The sequence below is a fragment of the Pongo abelii genome, chromosome 7, assembly GCF_028885655.2.
Source record: "Pongo abelii isolate AG06213 chromosome 7, NHGRI_mPonAbe1-v2.0_pri, whole genome shotgun sequence".
NCBI lineage: Eukaryota > Metazoa > Chordata > Mammalia > Primates > Hominidae > Pongo > Pongo abelii.
The window spans coordinates 144811946-144830709 of NC_071992.2; positions in this window are offsets into that span (position 1 = coordinate 144811946).

An 18764-nucleotide genomic window follows, 5' to 3' on the forward strand; every position below is an offset into this window, starting at 1 on the left:
ATCAAGTTGGTCCCTTTTGTATTTTGGTTCTAATGCTTGGACCTGCTTAATGAGAATGGCCACCTATTTGTCTGAGTTGGAGTTATTTGACTCCACTTGGGGACCCACTTCTGGATCTGAGACAAGTCGTTTTCTTGAGAATGGAGAAAGGAGTGAAATTCTATGAAGCTCAAGCTCAACATTTATCCTTCAAGTAGCTATTTATTAATTACTACTTGCCAGCTGCTGTGGGTTCTAGAGCTATAAATATGAATAAGAAACCTTCCCTGAACCAAAGTACTTAAAGTCCAACTGGAAAGGCTTCTAAGCAAGTTATTACAATATAATCTGATGAAGCCAGTCAGCTTTTCTCCTTTCTTTCTTTCCTTCCTTCCCTGCATCCAGAAATACTTATTTTCTGCATTTATAACTTTGTAAATATGATGCTCACTCTATTTTAAATAGTATGCATTACACCAAAGATGTGGTGCTGAATAAGGATGCTATCCTTCCTGTCACACAGGGAACTCCTTTATGAGAGAGACAGACATCAACTAAATAACTACATAGCTTAATTAATTAATTAATTGAGCAGGAACTGCCATATATTAAAAGAAAAAGAACTGTAAATGCATGTGCCAGGAAGACATAAACTTGATTTAACATACAGTGAGGGTGGATGGGTCAGTTGGGGAAGGTGTCCCTGAGGGTAGAATGTTTGAGCAGAGCGCTAAACGGTGTTTGGAATTCATCCCAATGAGGAAGTGGATGAAGATGTTCTCTGCAGACAGCAGCATGTACAAAGGTCCTGCGGCAGAAAGAAAGCCACTGTGGCTGAGGTGCTATGGGAGAGGGGATTGCCCTGCTTTGCCTGTCAACTAAAGCTGTTACAGTTTACATATTATTTATACCTATTAATCTGGCTCTCACTTCATATCTTCCCCCCCCCAACAGTCATAGTAATTGGATCTATGACTGTTCCCTTATTCAAGAGACCCTGTGTTGTAATGTCTTGCTTTCTCAAATGGAAGTCTTTTCTTTCTTTGGAGAACTTGTATTCTCCCAGTTCATGCCTGGAATTTTAGTGATAAATTGTATTACCTCTTTCTGGATCATTGGACTAAATTCACCTGTCCAGAAATGCACCACCCTTCGACCCTGTCCGTCCTTTGCTTCACAATGAATTCTTTCTTTCTAGCTATCCAGCTTGTGTTTTTAAAGCTTATTTCATCATGGCAAAAACTAACCCAGATAAAAAGAACACTGAATCCACACATCAGACAAATGAGAGGAAACTTACATGGTCAGTTTTAGCCTCAGTCACCTCACTGAGGAGTCTGATATAGACACATGTTGTCTTTTTATTAATATCTCACTTAGCTGGTATTCTATCACAGAAGCCAGTCTATCCCCATGAAATTCTCTTTAACTTTTTTATTAACTAATTAATGGAATTGGGGAGATAGATATCATTTAATGGAATACTTCTCCCTCCCTAAGAAAAGTTTCACATGCATAAATTAATCAGGTCATGCATTTGCACTTGGCCAAGTGGCTTATCTGGCTGGCTCTTACAACCATAAGTGCTACATGGCTGTGAAGTAAGAGGAAGAGAAAGAATGATTAACTGATGTAGAAAGAGAAGGAGGCTGAGGGTTGGGAGTCTGGGTGAGAAAGCAGAGGCAAAGCTGGCCCTGATAGGAAGAGATGAACTGAATGTAATGGGATGATGTGAGCCTGGGTCGTGGGGGAACAGGGCTGTGAGGAGGGGCAGGCAGAACAGCAGCGAGGTTCTTAGGACAGCAAGCTTACAGTCTGATGAGCAGGACAGGAGAGTTTAAACTGAGCTGCGAGGTATGGGGTGCCACCTAAATGCTGCCACTGTATGATGTGGGGAGGTACAGAGCTTCAAAGGGCTCAGTTCTTGTCTTAAAAGAAGTGATAATCTGGGCTAGCCATGGTGGCTCATGCTTGTAATCCCAGCACTTTGGGAGGCTAAGGCGGTGGGTTGCCTGAGGTCAGGAGTTTGAGACCAGCCTGGCCAACATAGTGAAACCCTATCTCTACTAAAGATACAAAAAATTATCTGGGCGTGGTGGCAGGAACCTGTAATCCCAGCTACTCGGGAGGCTGAGGCAGGAGAATTGCTTGAACCTGGGATGCGGAGGTTGCAGTGAGCCAAGATCATGCCATTGCACTCCAGCCTGGGCAACAAAAGCCAAACTCCATCTTAAAAAAAAAAAAAAAAGTGATAATCTAGAGGAGGAAAGAGACTTTCATTACAATAATATGAGAATGATGTGTCAAATGCCACAATGAAGGGATAGTCTATGAACGTCCCCCTATGAGGGATGGTCATTGCTTGTAGACCATCCCCCCCAGAAGATGGTAGGTGCTCCTGGGGAAGTCAGGAATGGCATCTCAGTGGATGTGCCTGTCTTAGGTCAGTTTACAAGCAGCAGAGCCTGAGATGGGAATTTATTTAGGGTGAACTCTTAGAGGAGCCTGATAGCGAGGGAAGCAGGATAGGGCAGGGGAAGCAGCTGTGCAAAGATGTGCTTTCAAATTGTTCCACAAAGGTTGTCTCATCCAGAGGCAAGAGGCCTGAGCTGTCATTCCTCCTCATCAGTCAGTCATTTTCCATGAGAGGGTGGCAGTATGTGGTCACCTCCTACACATCTCTGGGGGAGGTGGCTCTTGAAAAGCTCTTTGGAGAAGGAAGCATATATGAGTGATTTGCAGTCAATATCTGTAGCAGCTGATAAGTCAGTTCACCAGCACTATAAGTAGTAGTTGGATGGGGCACTCCCAGCATTCACTTCAGTGACATTGGAAGTGGTTCATTTGCTGCAACGAGTTGGAGGGCGATGCAGCATTCCATGGATAAGCAAAAGTATGTGCAAAGGCCCAAGAGAGTTGGTGGGTGGAAGTGATTTGCCTTACAGGGGCCAGCAGTCAGTTGTGGGTGAGATGAGAGTGAGGGATAGGCGATAGGAGATGCGGCTGAGAGAATGGTGATTAATGATGTGGGCTTGGGAGTGGCACAAACTCAGGTTTGAATTCTTACTGTTTACTGATTATGTGGCCTAAAGCAAGATACCTTACTTTTCCTTGCCTCAGTGCCCTCATTTGTTAAATGGGCATGATGACTACCTTTCAGGATTGTTGTGAGCATAAAATAACTTAATGAAAGTAAACCACTGGGCACATTAGCTGGGGCATATTAACTTTCAATAAAGGCCAGTCTTATTACAAAGCTGAAAATGTTGAACTGATTTTGAAAATTTTGAAATCTATTCCAAGGAGGTTGGACTTTATATAGAAATAATAATAATGATGATTATTATTAATAATTAAAGACAACATCAGTAATAGCAGCAGAAGCAACTAGAAGTAAGATGTCAAATGGGGAGCCAGTAGATGTCTTTACAAGAGCAGGGAATTTGCAGGCCTGTGATTGAGAAAAATACATTGGTCATTTCTGGGGAGAATTGATTGGTGATAGAGAGAGAAGAAGGGCAGGAGAACCAGCTACAAGACTCTCTCAAAAGTCAATGTAAGAGACAATGAGAGCTTGAACTTGGTCAAAAGCGTGGACCAAGAAGGGACTGAGCCAAGACCAGAGCAAAGCCAATGAAACTCCATAGCAACAGGGCTCAATTTGCATTCATGGGACTTTGCCACCTGTCCAGTGAGCAACTCCAACTACACATAGTACAAACTCAGTCAAGGGTGGCTTTCTGCTTTGGGTAAGGCCTTTTAGTGGAAAAGGCCTTTGTGAGATGCAAGCTGCCCCTGGTAAGGATGATCCAATGATGCTCATGACCCTTCTCTGTCACTTTTATTGAGTTTCTGTATACTCTAATTTATTAATAAAGGGACAAAGGAGGAACATGGGCATATTTTACTCTTGTCATTATCTGGAAGAGTTTTTCGATGAAACCATTGAGCATAATGTAATTGCTGTTTCTGCTGAAAGCTCATCTCTATACAGAGTGACCTTGGCTACAATCCCTGATGAAAATGGGGAAACATGCTGATTTAAGTTGGTCTTATAAAGGCCCTCTACTGCAGCCCTGCTCTGGAGGAAATCAATAGACGTATCTCAGCAGATAAACACAAATAAAAACATCCTGCTTAGCTTTGCTGAATTTCCACCTCTTCTCAGAAGTAAAACGGTAAAAAGAAACTCATTACCTCTAGAACCTATGGAGTTAGATTTGATGATGTCACATCTCTTCCAGACGTATATTCTTACTCTTTGACTTCCCAAATTATATTAATAATAGAAGGTAATAGCTCTAACATTTATGGAGCAGTTATTCTGTGGCAGACACCATGTTAACCACATCATGTATGGTATCTTATTTAGATTTCATGGTCACCATATGCAGTAGTTAATATTGCAATCTATTTTACAGATGTAGATACTGAGGATTGATAAAATTCAACAGAAAGGTGTATAGGGTAAAATGAGGCACCCAGTGTACATGTTTCTAAACCCTGTGCATTCTGAATTCTATCACTTGCGTCTTCTTTTCACTTATTTTAAATTATACTAAAATGTTAAACATTCAGAACAAATCTCCTATCTGGTCATTTGACGGATATCCACGGAAAACCCTGTATGTTTTCTACACCTTTTGGTTGTCAATTAACTACCACAATGATTGTTCTTCTCATGGACAACAGTCACATGATCCTACATTGTATTGTATCACCCTCTGCTTGTTTCGTGGGTGGGATTCATCACCCCCAAATACAGTGAGGGCCTAAAAGGCAGGAACTATTTTCTACTTTTGTGTTTCCCTTATACCATCTATCAACAAGCTGATACAACAAGAACCCAGAAATTGAATCAAATTTTTTCCAGAGTTATTAGACTATAGCTCTTTATATCTTGTTGACTGTGCCTTCCTCACTTTTGAATGTAGATAAGCCTAAGGATTTATCTTATAGAAAGGCTTAGCCCATTGAGAAATGACTAAAAACACTTGGAAGAAAGGCATCATATATTCTGATATGTACATATGTAGGCTTGCATATACATTAAATAGTTGGATGCATATTCCTTGATTAGTATAGATATATATTCATGTTATAATTCAACCAATATGTAATGAGAGCCTAATTATGAGCTGAACACTTTACGAGGAGCTGTAATGCAGCAGTAACTATGCATAGTGTAATTCTTATGAAGCTTATTATTTAATAGGGGATAGAATAAACAGATATTTACCTATATGTACCTTTTTAGAATCTACATATGACATTTGCACACTGGTACATGGATTTTGATAGATAAATAGAAACCTACCTGGATATTATGAAACACTTGACACAAATTGTATCTATTTATTCAACAAACATTAATTGAGCATTTGCTACAGTATAAGACAATCCTTAGGGATGACACATTCTCCTGGTTCTGGGGCAAAAGCCATCTTATTATGAACCCTATGTTGGGGTAAGTTCAGAAAACCATGCACTGCTTCTTAAGATTAAACTTCCATACATGTTCATTTGCATCATAGCTCCCAGCAGTCACTAGATAAGTGACTTTGAGTATATTATTTAACCTCTGATTAATCTCATCTGTAAAATAGAGATAATAATGATACCTACTTCACAGAGTTTCTATTAGGATTAAAAAATATTTTGTAAGTTAAAAGCTTAGTTCAGGCATGTTGGAAGTCCTTAATCCCCGCTAACTATTATTATTTAAGGTGGGGATAGTGAGAGCAGCTGCCTAGCAGTGATTACTATCTGATGGTTTTCTTCTGGAGATCTGCCGGCTACAACTCCAGGTTCTTCATGTCATTATCTCTCTCAGGGAGGAGCACAGAGCCCCAGTGAATGGGATTAGAAAAGGTGCTGTCTGCTTCATTGTTCCACGTGCCCCTCATCTATTAGCACAAAGCCAGCACTCTGGGTGGGCAAGTAACTTTGCTCGTTTCCAAACAGCTAGAAATGTCCTTTTCCCTGAATACAATCAATGTTAGGCTTTCAGAGCTGAGTGGGTAATAAGATACTAGGGAGAGTCCTGGATAACAGGTAAGTGGAGTTGGAACCACTTCCAGAGCAAAGGATAAATGCTCTTACTTGGCTCATAGGCCTGACATGACATGAACAAAAAACCAGAGTTTTCTAATTGAACCTAGAAATCAACAACTGCTTGTTGCAGTCAGATAGCTGAATTGAGTTCACTCCAGTGAAAGTTTAAAACTTGGCAGTCACTCATATGTGCTATTTTTTGCTGTCTAAAGCTATCAGGCTTTGGAGTAGCCATTTTTACCCTTCTTAATGCAGTTCTCACTTTAGTGATGGTAGTAGAGGTATTTGTGCACAGACATATGTGTATGTATATGTGTGCGTTTTATGCCCACAAAAATTACTTAGAAGGAAATCTGCAGTCTGTCCATCTCTGTAGCGCCATTGCTTCTAGCACAGGACTGGCACACAGTAGGCATTCAGTAAAATGTTATTACTATTTGCCGAGTCAGTGAAAGAGTGACATTGATCTGCTGCAGCTCCATAATGCTTATAAGATCAAGTTTAAAGGCCTCAGTTTGGCTGTCACATTTCCTCATAGATGGAGGAATGAGAGGGTCATATCTTGAGTACTCAGCTCTTTCTGCCTCTTCTAACCCAAGTGAATCTCCTCTAAGAGCACCTTGCCTCTCCAAATGCAGCTGACTGACTCACTATCACCTCTAAGCTGTTTTCTTCTCAAACTTGTCAGCTCTTATTCAACATTGGATCGTCTAATGCAACCTCTGACATCCTCCCCTCACCCCAGGAAGTCATCTTTCAAATTTTGGAGGAAATGTGACACCGTTTGTTATTCCCATCATATTTGATAGCTCACATTGATCACCTATCTTCTGAACTTCACTGCTGAACATCTGTCTCAGTCCCATGTTATGACATTTATTAATCTAGACCATTTACCTCCCTGCCTCACCCTTGAAATTATATTTATCCAGCCAGACTGTGGGCTTCTTGAAGGCCAGGAACAATATTTCTTTTTCTTAGACCTTTCACCATCTTCCCTATAGCATCTAGTGTAACATTAGGTATGGAGAAACAAAGTAATCACAGATATAATAAAGAGTATTTATTTCCTTGTAGAGAAATAAATAGTAATATGTGAGAAAGAAGGAGGGAGAGAGACAGAGAGACAGAGATTTTCTCAGAAAAGAATATATGCTATTTTATGTGCCAACTAGTTTTCTTGTTAATAGTATTCCACTCTTGAAGCTCCCTATTCAAGCATGGAGTACCTATTACAACCATCTGCATAAATAATATATGCTAAAATGCTTCTCTGTGCCACAAATATTGACCTTGTTTAATAATTGATGATGGACTCCAGTACTACCCTGGAACCATGCTGACACAGGTTTGTGCCCTTTCCACTGGCCTATATTTATAGTTTTTATTTCCTTAAGCTAAAATTTACCTTAATTTCTTTGTGGAAAAATATTTTCCCCCAGGACTCTTAATATAATACTGGAAACTGAAATCAGTAAGGCAGGTATAGCAGAGATAAAAGGAGGGATTCTTACTCCATCATTATAAAGAAAACCAAGCTTATTTTCTTTAAATGACATTCCTGACATGTCCCTTTTTTCTTCACAATTTTTCAAAGGCTTACCAATTGCCAAAGAATAATACCAAAAAAAATTAAGACTTAGTGAAGACTTACCTTGTGCCAGTTTCTCCATAAGCACTTTACTTGTATTGCTTCATTTAATACTCAAAAAATTTTCTTTACTACAGATAAGAAAACAAGACACATTAAGTAATGCATTTAACATACCTAGAAAGCAGTCTGAATCAAAACCTTAGGCTCTAAATGACTATAATAAACTGGCTCTTTGCTTATACAACCATGTAGTAGAAAATTTCTGGTTTTGCTTTCTCATCACCCTTTCATATGGGAATAGTACTTTACCTTTCTTTCAAAAACCATTACTCCTAAGCTTTCTGTTCACACTTAGCTCACAGTAACTGATTAAATGATGGACCTTTGAACCAAATCCAGCATGAGATTGATTGTAAAAATGATTTCAATTTTCCACCTACCTTGTATTCATGCCCTTTTCAGTGTGACTTTTCAGCTCTTCCCTTTAAGTTCATCCCAGTCCTTTAAATATGGACTGGCCTCATGACTGAGTTAGGCCAATAGAATGGAGAAAAAGTAATGTGCTAATTCTAAGTGTAGACCTAAAGTTGTCTTGTGAATTTCCACCATCTCTATTAGAACCATGCCGATGCCATGAGAAAAGTATGGGTCGAACTGCTAGAATATGAGAAACACATGGAGGAGAATCCAATTGCTATAGCTGAAGCTAATGTACAACAGCCAGTCTGTCATTGCTCAAAGATGCTAAGAATCCAGAAAAGATCAGCACAGCCTCCGATTGTCCCACAGCTGACTGCAGATGTGTGGATGAGCCCAGCTGAGACTAACAGAACCAAACCCTGCCTACAGACTCATGAGCAATGATAAATTATCACTACTTTAACCTGAGTTCTACAGGGATTTGTTAGCTAGTAGAGACTTTCTGAAATTTTGGATGTAGCTATTGGGAAAGATGTAATATCTATTTACTGACATTGCTAAGCTATTAGGATTTAAGCTGAAATTGTTGGCAGTCATTTTCTACCTGAGAAGAATTTGCATAAAAATGCAAACAAAGAAACAACAGGTATAAAATATTATGGAAATATATTTCTTTATTTTATTTTATTTATTCTATTTTATTTTTATTTTGTTTTTGAGACAGAGTCTCACTCTGTCACCCAAACTAGAGTGAAGTGGCACAATCACTGTTCACTGCAGCCTCAAACTTCTGAGCTTAAGTCATCCTCTCACTATAGCCTCCCGAGCAGCTGGGACTACAGGCGCACACTGCCACGCCCAAATAATGTTTTATTTTAAGTTTTGGTAGAGATAATGTCTTGCTATGTTGCTCTGGCTAGTCTTGAACTCCTAGCCACAAATGATCCTCCCACCTAGGTCTCCCAAAGTGCTGGGATTACAGGTGTGAGCCACTATGTCCAGCCTTGAAAACACATTTCCGATAATATTCTTTGAGCACCTGGAACTACCACTGCCTAAAGCCAGTATACACTTGGACTTTCTTGTGACATGAATTAATAAATCTCCACGCCCTCCCTTAAAAAAAATAAACAGTAGACATGGGTGCCTGCTCCATATAAACACAGTCTTGATTAATATGATCACTGTAGACTTTACTGTATATTCCAATGCACATCAAATATCTACCTTTTTCTGTCCCTTTGCTCCAATAGATTCTCATCCTAAAGTGTCCTTTGCACATATCTTTATCAAGCCTTTATCATTTGAAGTCCGAACCTTGCTTCAGAATCGTTTGAAAGTAACGTCAAGGAGCAAAAATTAAGTTTGTTAGTAAGAGACAGAATGGAAGATACTAAGAATAAAGAAGAAGGAATATTACACCTTGGAGTAGATTTGACTCAAGGTCAGAATCATTAACTATTTCATTGAACAAGTAGTTTTCAAGTGACTCCATATATGTAGAACTGTGCTAGGTCTTGAGAATACAGAAAAGAAAAAAGACAACTTTCCTGCTGGAAAGTACAAAAGTGTATTTTCTAGCGAAAGACACAGATACATACAATGAATGCATACACTGATGGATAAGAGAATTTCTGATGAAGGTAAATGTTTTAATATTAATGCAGTCGGGTAGTATGAGGAAAGTGACTCAGATGGAATTGGAGTGGTTGAGTGGTCCCAGAGGTCTCTCTAGGAAGTGATGTTGAGCCTGGAGAATGACAAGCAGCCAGACTGAAATGATCCAAGGACCTGGATCCAAGCACTTGCCCAAAATGAGCATTTCAGACAGAGGTAAGCGCAGTACATGGGTTTGAGAGAAGTCCATGTTTTATGTTTTGTTTTGTTTTTTAAATTTAGGAGAAGAGAAAAGGTAATAAAGTGAGGTGAGTGTGGGAGGACATGGCAAGAGACGAGGCTGGGGAAGCTGGCAAGAGCCTTCAGGCCATGGTAAGTAAGAAGCTGGGATTCTATTCTGAGTCTGATGGGAAGCCATTGAGGGTTTTTAATGGGAGAATGGCAGGATCAATTTTATAGTTTTGAATTGTAGAAGTTATATGAGAGATAGGTTGTAGGACTGGGAGTGACTATAGGGAGACTTGTTTAAAGGCTTTGTGGCAGTTCAAGTGACTGATGATGCTGGAAGCTTACACTGTAGAAGAAGCAATGCAAAGAAAAGTGGAGGTATTTAAGACTGCCACACAATAGAAAGAAGAGACCAGAAATTGTCAACGTAACATTATCACACACATACACACACACACACACACACACACACACAACTAAATCTCACTGATAATCATATTGAAGTTAAAATCAAATAAAATCACCTAAATCTTAAAAAAAAAAAAAAGGCCTTTTTTTTTTTTTTTTGGAGAAGGAGTCTGGCTCTGTCACCAGGCTGGAGTGCAATGGCTTGATCTTGGCTCACTGCAACCTCTGACTCCCGGGTTCAAGCAATTCTCCTGCCTCAGCCTCCTGAGTAGTTGGGACTACAGGCACGCGCCACCATGCCTGGCTAAGTTTTGTATTTTTAGTAGAGATAGGATTTCACCATGTTGGCCAGGATGGTCTCGATTTCTTGACATCATGATCTGCCCACCTTGGCCTCCCAAAGTGTTGGGATTACAGGCATGAGCCACCACGTCAGGCCAATGAGTGGCTATTTTATACCTCTTTTGTACTTTTGTATTTCAAGATGAAATAAATTTACAAGAAATATCCAAGTCTTATTCAGACCCAGATATACACATATATTTAGCTGTATACAATTAGAATAGTTATGCTATGCATATGATTTTATGCAATTGTTCACTTGATATTAAGTTACTAATTTAACATATATTTATTAAAAGCCTATTATCCACAAATACTTTTCTAGGAAATGGAGTCTGAGCAGAAAATGAAAGAGGCAAAACATATTATAGTTCTCATGGAGCATGCATGCCAGTTTGGAGAGACATACAAGACACAAGATAAGGAGAACACATAGATTTTATGTGGTGGTAGGAGCTAGTTGAAATAAAAGAGAATGTTGAGAAGAGCTGAAATTCATAGAGAGGGAAACCACAAGCATATTTCCATCATCTTAATAATTAACCAAACATTTTAAGGACTTCTCAATAGCCATTATGTTAACTAAACTTTAAAAACCCTATTTATAGTAACTGCATATATTCATTGTGTTCAACATTCCTATTAAATTCAGACATTTTTATTGCTGCTAATAATTCTCTGCAGACACCTAGATTCATCATATTTCTTTCAGCATGAAATTACTTAAGGCTCTTGAAGCCCATACCAAATGTCCTTCCAGGAAGGAGTAATAATGTGAATTTGAACCATCAGTGTTTAAGAATGCCTTACCTCTGAATGTTCACTTGGGGCTCCCATTTCATGAAACTGAAGAGGCAAGAAAACATGGTCATCTTGAAGAGGCCTTACTACATGTTTAGTTTTGAACTAGGAAAGCCAACAAGGTCCACTGAGACCAAAATTAGCGTTTGAAAGAGAAAAAAATTGAGGCTCAGAGGAAAGAAGTGACTTGGCCCTATTATCAGCAAATTAGCCACAAAACCTGGACTGTATTCCAGATTATCTAACTCTCAGTTCAAGACTCCTTTTACTCCTTGATTTAATCATCATCATCAAGTGGGTGGACCTCAGAGTGTCCAAGGTAATTCATGTGTGAGCAGCAAAATTACTTTTTATATCGCATCTGCAGGTGTGTATACCGTGGGGCTCCTTACCCTTTTTTATGGGAATCTTATTGGAATGGTTTAGGCAGCTATAGTGCTCAGTACCAAGGAGAGCTCCAGTAAGCATGTAGCCCTTGATGTCCTTCACACTTTGAAGCTTATTATCCTGAATAATTTAATACTGTCTGTGTTTGCTTCTGTCTTCGGGGAAGAACTTTCTAAGACGTAAGGGATCTGACATATTAGTGCTGGTCCTTATCCCCTAGAATAGAGGTGCAGATCTTTTCACAGAAACTGCTCACAGTTCACACATATCAGTGTGGGCTGTAGAAGTGAGTTCCAACTAATGGAATCAGAGAAGAAATGATGTGTGGAACCTTCATGTCTGGAGCATAAAACCTCCCATGCACAATCTTCTAAGGTCTTTTCCACTGGTACAGTGACACTCAGAGCAAACTTGGAAGTCACATGTTATACAGGACAGAGCTGTCACAAACCAGAGTCTTTAAGTGACTGAGTGGAGAAGAACTACTGCAAACGTAGCTCCTGCACCCCAATGAGAAAGAAGTAAATATCTTTATTCTTTAAGCCATTGAATCTTGAGTTCTATTTGTTTCAGTGGTTTGCAGTAGTTTGTACCACCTATCCTACCCTACTATAGGTGTTTTTTCATTAGCAGTTTTCTGCATTTGTTTGAAACTCTCCTAACAGTTGCTATTCCCAACTAATTCTATGTTCCTCAAGTCCTTCCCCTTACTTAAGCCTCATTTACTTCTTGCACTTTTATCTCAGCTCTCAATACTGCATATGTAAAATCATAAGTCAATTTATCTTACCCTCTTTCATTTTCCTCTCTCATTTAGTCATCATCACACCTATCTTAAAATTTCTTATCTTTTTCTCCCTTCTTCTGCCGGAAGAGATACTTTCATATCTGTACTCTCAATTCCACCTTCCGTCACCTTCCAATATAACTTGACATAACAATTATCTGCAGTTTTTCTTATAGCACCAATCCTTCATTATATGTTGCATTCAGCTCTTCTGTCTATCACAGTGTTGTGCTTTTTCTTCTCAATCAATCATTCCTCATCTCTCTCCTTTTCCTTCTTTCTTTTTTTCATTGCTTTCTTTACCTCAAACCTATCTCTATTCATCACCAAATTGTGAGAAAAGTCAGCCCACAACTGCTGCACTGACTTTCAGTACACGGACTCTTCTTTTCCCTTGAGGTCTGATGTGCTCCATGCTGTCCTACGTGGGAATGGCTCTTGTAAAGGTCAGAATCACATTATTAGTGATGTTCAGTTTTAGTGATTATTAGAGCTCAGTTCCACTCTTCTTGACCTCTCTCTACCTTATGATCTTGTTAATTTCTTTTTCTTAATGGATCATCACCTTCCTCTTTAAGCTAATGGAACTCCAGTTTTTCTACATGTTTCTGTTTCTTGTTAGCTGACTTATCTCCCTTTATGCTAAAATTATGTGTTCTTTTAGGGCCTGACTTCAGCACGTGTGAGCTGTCCTCTCTTTCCAATATGACTTCTCACTGCTCCAGTCATATTGAAGTAATTGCTAGGCTTCACATTTGAACAATTTCTGTGACATTACTCTTGTTATTATTTACCTTCATTTTTCAAATATTTATTGCAATAATACACCTTCTTCTGGTTAAAAATCAAATGTTATGCCCTCTATGAAGCTTTCTCTGAACGTCCCAGGTAAAGACAAATTCTATCTCTGTATGAAATCTTTTTATACTTTATACCTCTACCATGAAATATTTTATAATGTGGTTGTTTGAATAGAGCCAGACACATAGTTGGCCCTTACCAAGTGTATTTTCTTTTGAAAGGAAGAATAAAGAAATGAAGGAAAGATTCAGAGGTATCTTTTCTTCTCCCTGAATAATTTTGTGAAACGGCAACCAGATAACACATGCATGGTCTGTGACCATCAGAATCCTGAGCATAAATTGCAGTTTACCTCCACGAGGCTTGTGTATTCTGTGCCATTGTCCCCCTTCCTTTTTGGAGAATGATGAATCAGACTCACTGTGGTATTCAATTAATTTCACACAGCTGACTCCTGAGGGAGTTTGTATCCAATACCCTCTAACCGATGATCAATCATGCTCTTGTGGTTGGCACCCAAGGCAGCAGGAAGCAGGCCCATGATGTGATCCAGGTTGTTGAAGAGAATGTGTCCCCATCCAAGCAGGAAAGGTTTTGGTGACCTTTGATGGCATTTGAGATAAGTCATTTGCTCTGGCTTTTCTGAGGCCATATTGATCTTGCCCAGGATTCAATTTTAGACAAACAGGCGACATAATTTATGTAAACTGGGCAGGTAATTAAACTCTTCTCCCAGGCAAAAAGGTCAGAACAGAATATTTAAAGTTTCATTTCTAAGTGGAAGCAGTTAGCTAAAAAAAAGAGAAAGAAATCTCACTGGGATTGTCATGTTGCCAACTGTTACCCTATAAATTATTTGGCCCGGATTATCTTGCTAGGAATAGGTTTGAATTCTCTTTGCTGAAAGAGCTACAAAAGGTGAGATACTCATTAACCACAAAGTTTCATGTTTAAAATGACTGTGGAGTAGAATACTTAGTGTTGGATTGTGAAAAAAAACTTTCAATAACTTTTTCAGAGTGATTTTAAGATAATATCCGACTTAAACCATTTGAAAGTAATTTGCTAACATGATGATGTCCTATCACCTTCAAATAATTCAGTATTCATGTTCTATAAACAAAAACATTCCCCTGTGTAATCACAAAACAACTATCAAGATCAGAAGTTAACATTACTATCATCTAATCCTCAGACCCCATTTAAATTTCTTTAAGTGTTGTAATAATGTCTTTCATACCAAAAAGATGCATTTTAATGTTGTGTTTAGACACTATGTCTCTTTAGTTTCTTTCAGTCTGGAAAAATTCCTCAGTGTTCTTTTGACTTTCAAGACCTTGACATTTTTTGAAGAGTACAGGCCAGTTGTTTTGTAAAACATCTACTTTAAAAAAATTACATTTGTGGTATGCACCTTTGGCAGGGACATCATTGAAGTAATGCTCTGTCCTCCTCATTGTTTAAATTTTTTGCTTTCTAATAACGTATGATTTCTAATTGTCCCATTCCTGGTGATGTTAATTTTGATCACTTGATTAAGTGGGTTCTGACAGGCTTCACTGCTGTAAAATTATTCGTTTCCCTTTGTGGCTAACGAGTATGTTGAAAAATGTACTGTGTATGAAACTATGTAAATATTCCATTATTCATCGGCCTTTCAATTTATTCATTGATATATTTCTGTCAATACAAACACTTGGATTCTCATTTTACTCAGTAAGTCACAATCCGTTACTCTTTGTATTTTTTGATGCTTTGAGTTTCTGTGTTTGAGCAGTGGGAGCCCCTTCAAGCTAGCTTATGTGTCTTGGTGTGTCCGCATCTGTCTTTGATGACTTCTTTATATTCAGGCCAAGATAGATGCTCCAGGGTCATTTTGTACTTTCCCTGTCCCAGCCTTCGGATCAGCCATATCTCTAAAGAAATATATATATATTTGGGTGAAAACAGTATTTTGAAGCCAGGATGTGGATGCTATGTGTGCTCATTGCTATTGGAGGGTTCCTGCTCCCAGGTCGTCTCTGAGTCCAGAGCTAGTGAACATATGCAGTTTTATATACACCAGTTATGCATATGCACACATTTCCACTTAATAGGTGTATTTATCTATCTGTATATTGAAAATCCCAAGATTACATCAATTCCTTCAATTCCACTTCAGTACCACAGTGTTCATTCTGGTTTTCCCTTTTTTTCTATTTATATCTCCCTTTTCCAATTTCTAGAATCCTGACTCCCATGATCCTTAATACGTTTACTTATTTGAGCATTCCTCTTGCATATGACCAGTCACTTGTCACAGCTCTGCTCACATTTTCAAAGACCACTGGCTCACCCTGCATGGGTTGTCATATTCTCCCCTGGGCCTCTCATACCACTGATCTCAAACTACCACTGCCAACCCCATGATCACTCATGGAAACCACCCAGGCTCTGACACACTTGCCCACCAACATTGCTGCCCCTTCCCCACTGCACAGATGCCCTCCTCTCCTCACTTGGGCTCCAACACTCCAGGCTGGGTTGCTGCTGCTCTTGCTGCTGGGTTTTCCATCCCCTACATGGATGCCTTCTCCACTGGTAACAGATCCATGCTCTGTTACCCTGCATCAGGCTGCTCCCTTCTCCCCACGTAGAAACTTTCCTTAACTTCTCAGGTTCTTATACCATGCTGCAATACTCTCTACATAAATGCCTTTTCATCTTTCTTGGGCTCTAATACCCCATACCAGCTAGTCCTATATGCATGTTCTTCTTATCCTGCTGAAGCTCCAATAACCCTGCGGGGTGACACTGCCACACAAAGGTCTTCCAGATGCCACTCTGGCTCTGACATTCTATAGCAGCTGTTTTCCTCCCCCTAGGATGCCTTCCAGCATCCTGCTTAGGCTATAACCCTTTGCACTGGACTCTCCTGCCACGTAGACACCCTCTTTCTGAGCTCAGCCTCCAACTCTTATGCAGGGCTACATCCCTCTGCTCCTTTCACGCACAGGTTCCTGCCTTGATCAGCCCCATCTTATCACCAATACATTGAATTATTTGGGAAAGAAACAGAAAGAGAAACGGTTTGATAATTTTTAGAAGTTATTGTTATTATTTTTAAAAATTTTAACTGGAAAAACGAATGCAATATTCTTTGTGTGGATATGTGTGTCTATCAAACAAAATGTGGACTATCTACATAATGAAATACTATTCTGCCACATAAAGAACAAAATCCTGTCATTTATGGCAACATGCATGGAACTAGAGGTCATTATATTAAGTAAAATTAGCTAGGCATAGAAAAACAAATATTGCATGTTCTTACTCCTGTGTAGGAGGTATAGACATTGATCTCATGGAGGTAGAAAGTATTAATAGAATGATAGATATGAGAGGCTGGGGTATGTAGGTAAGAGAAAATGAAGAGAGGTTGGTTAATGAATATAAACATTCAGTTAGATAAAAGAAATAAATTCTCATTTTCAATAGCACAGTAGGGTGACTATAGTTAAAAGCAACACATTTTGTATTTTAAAATTGCTTGAAGAGAAGACTTGAAATGTTTCCAACAGAAAGAAATGACAGATGTTTAAGGTTATGGATATTCTAAACACTCTGATTTGATTATTACACATTGTATGCATGTATCAAAACATCACCTGTACTTTGTATATACAAATGGTGTACAATATGTACAAATATATATAATTAGTATGGATCAATAAAAAATTTAAAACCTTTTTTTATTATAAAGTTCTGGCATATTTGTCAGACATTGAATATCAAAAAACTAGGGTATTCTGCAATGGATTTCTATTTTCCAAAAGGATTCTAATCTCTTTGTTTTCTAGTGGTCAAGTAAAAGCAGCTGGTTTCCATAATCTTCCTATGTAGGTGTGATTTTATAATATTATAATATTAACATCTGTAAAGTCAGTGTTCCCAGAAGAAACCAGATGGTGCTTAGGCATGAGGGTAATTTAAGTAGGGTCTAATAAAGGGACTATTTAGAAAGGTGTAGACAAGGTGAGACATCCACAAGGGCTCATGCCAGACTTTGGAGGTTGTAACCACTAAGAGACATCCCCGAATCTGGTGTTTTTGGATACCTGGTCACAATCCTGTATTTTGTTACCCGACCCAAGTCCTAGCATGGGTGGGCTGTGCCAGCTCACTTTTTAGTGATCCACAGGGCATATACTCTCATCTGCTCAAAATCTTCCCAAGCTACTTTCTGTAATCACCGAGAAGTTTTTCCTTTTCTTTGTAGGGTTTGGCTTTCCTTCTGTCTCAGCTTTATTCTTCCTTACCCTATAATTTTCTCTAAAGTCACTCCTTCAAGTTCTAGTTCTTAGTACACTAAACAGATAACAGAGAGAAAGAAAGAAAAGAGAAGAAAAAAAGGAAATCAGCTGTGTAAGTTCTGATAAGTCCTTTTCTCTTTCTCAAATCAGCCTGATGTCAAGGCTGTTATCTCCCTGTAGACATAAGCAAACAACACTCTATTTTGAAACTCAGAGCTTGACAGTGATGTCTTTCTTTCAAGCATTGTTAGGTAGAGAACAGCTGCAGGGCCATCAGGCACAACCAGGGGTCACTGAGAATCAACACATTTGTTTAACATGCCATATAGATTATCTGTCACACTTTAAGTACAACCTGCAAGTTAGATATTATTCTCTCTCTTTTGCAGGTGAGGAAACTGAGGCTCAAATATGCTAAGTAATTTGCCTGAGACACATCATCTGTTAATGGTTGCTCTGAGATTCAAACTCAGCTTTGTCTGACTTTTTTTTTTTTCATGACAGAACCTTGTTGCCTCATCTCCCTCATCTGCTAACACAGATCTCAAACCAATAGCTCGTTGGGAAAACTAGGGTAATTTTGTGTTTGTGCATATAACATACTGATATTTTATAGTCATAGTCTTTTTCTGGCAGCATTTTCACTAATTTCAGTTTTTTAAAGTGTGGAGTAGGTAAGGTTGCTTAATCTTAGAAGTTAGTGATCAATTTGGAGTTAAAATTTCCAATAATTGTGGAGTGTATCAATCCATATGCCAACTCAGTCATCACTAGAGAGAGGATGGCATTAAAGCAAGTGATAGAGAATTAGAGGTGAACATTGAGGTGCACCACTCAGATAAATCTTCAGGAAATAACTTGCTGATCAGATGTAAAAAGTGAAGTCAGATGACATCTTCTAGCTGAAGCACCCTTGAGATTGGCCACAGCATTTGAGTGAGGCCACACTCTTCCAGGGCATTAAAAGATTTCTGCCTAAATAGGGGAGCAGTGGCACTGGGGCACCTCTGTTGCCCTCCCTGCCAGCCCCTGCTCCTTCCTCCTTTTATCTTCC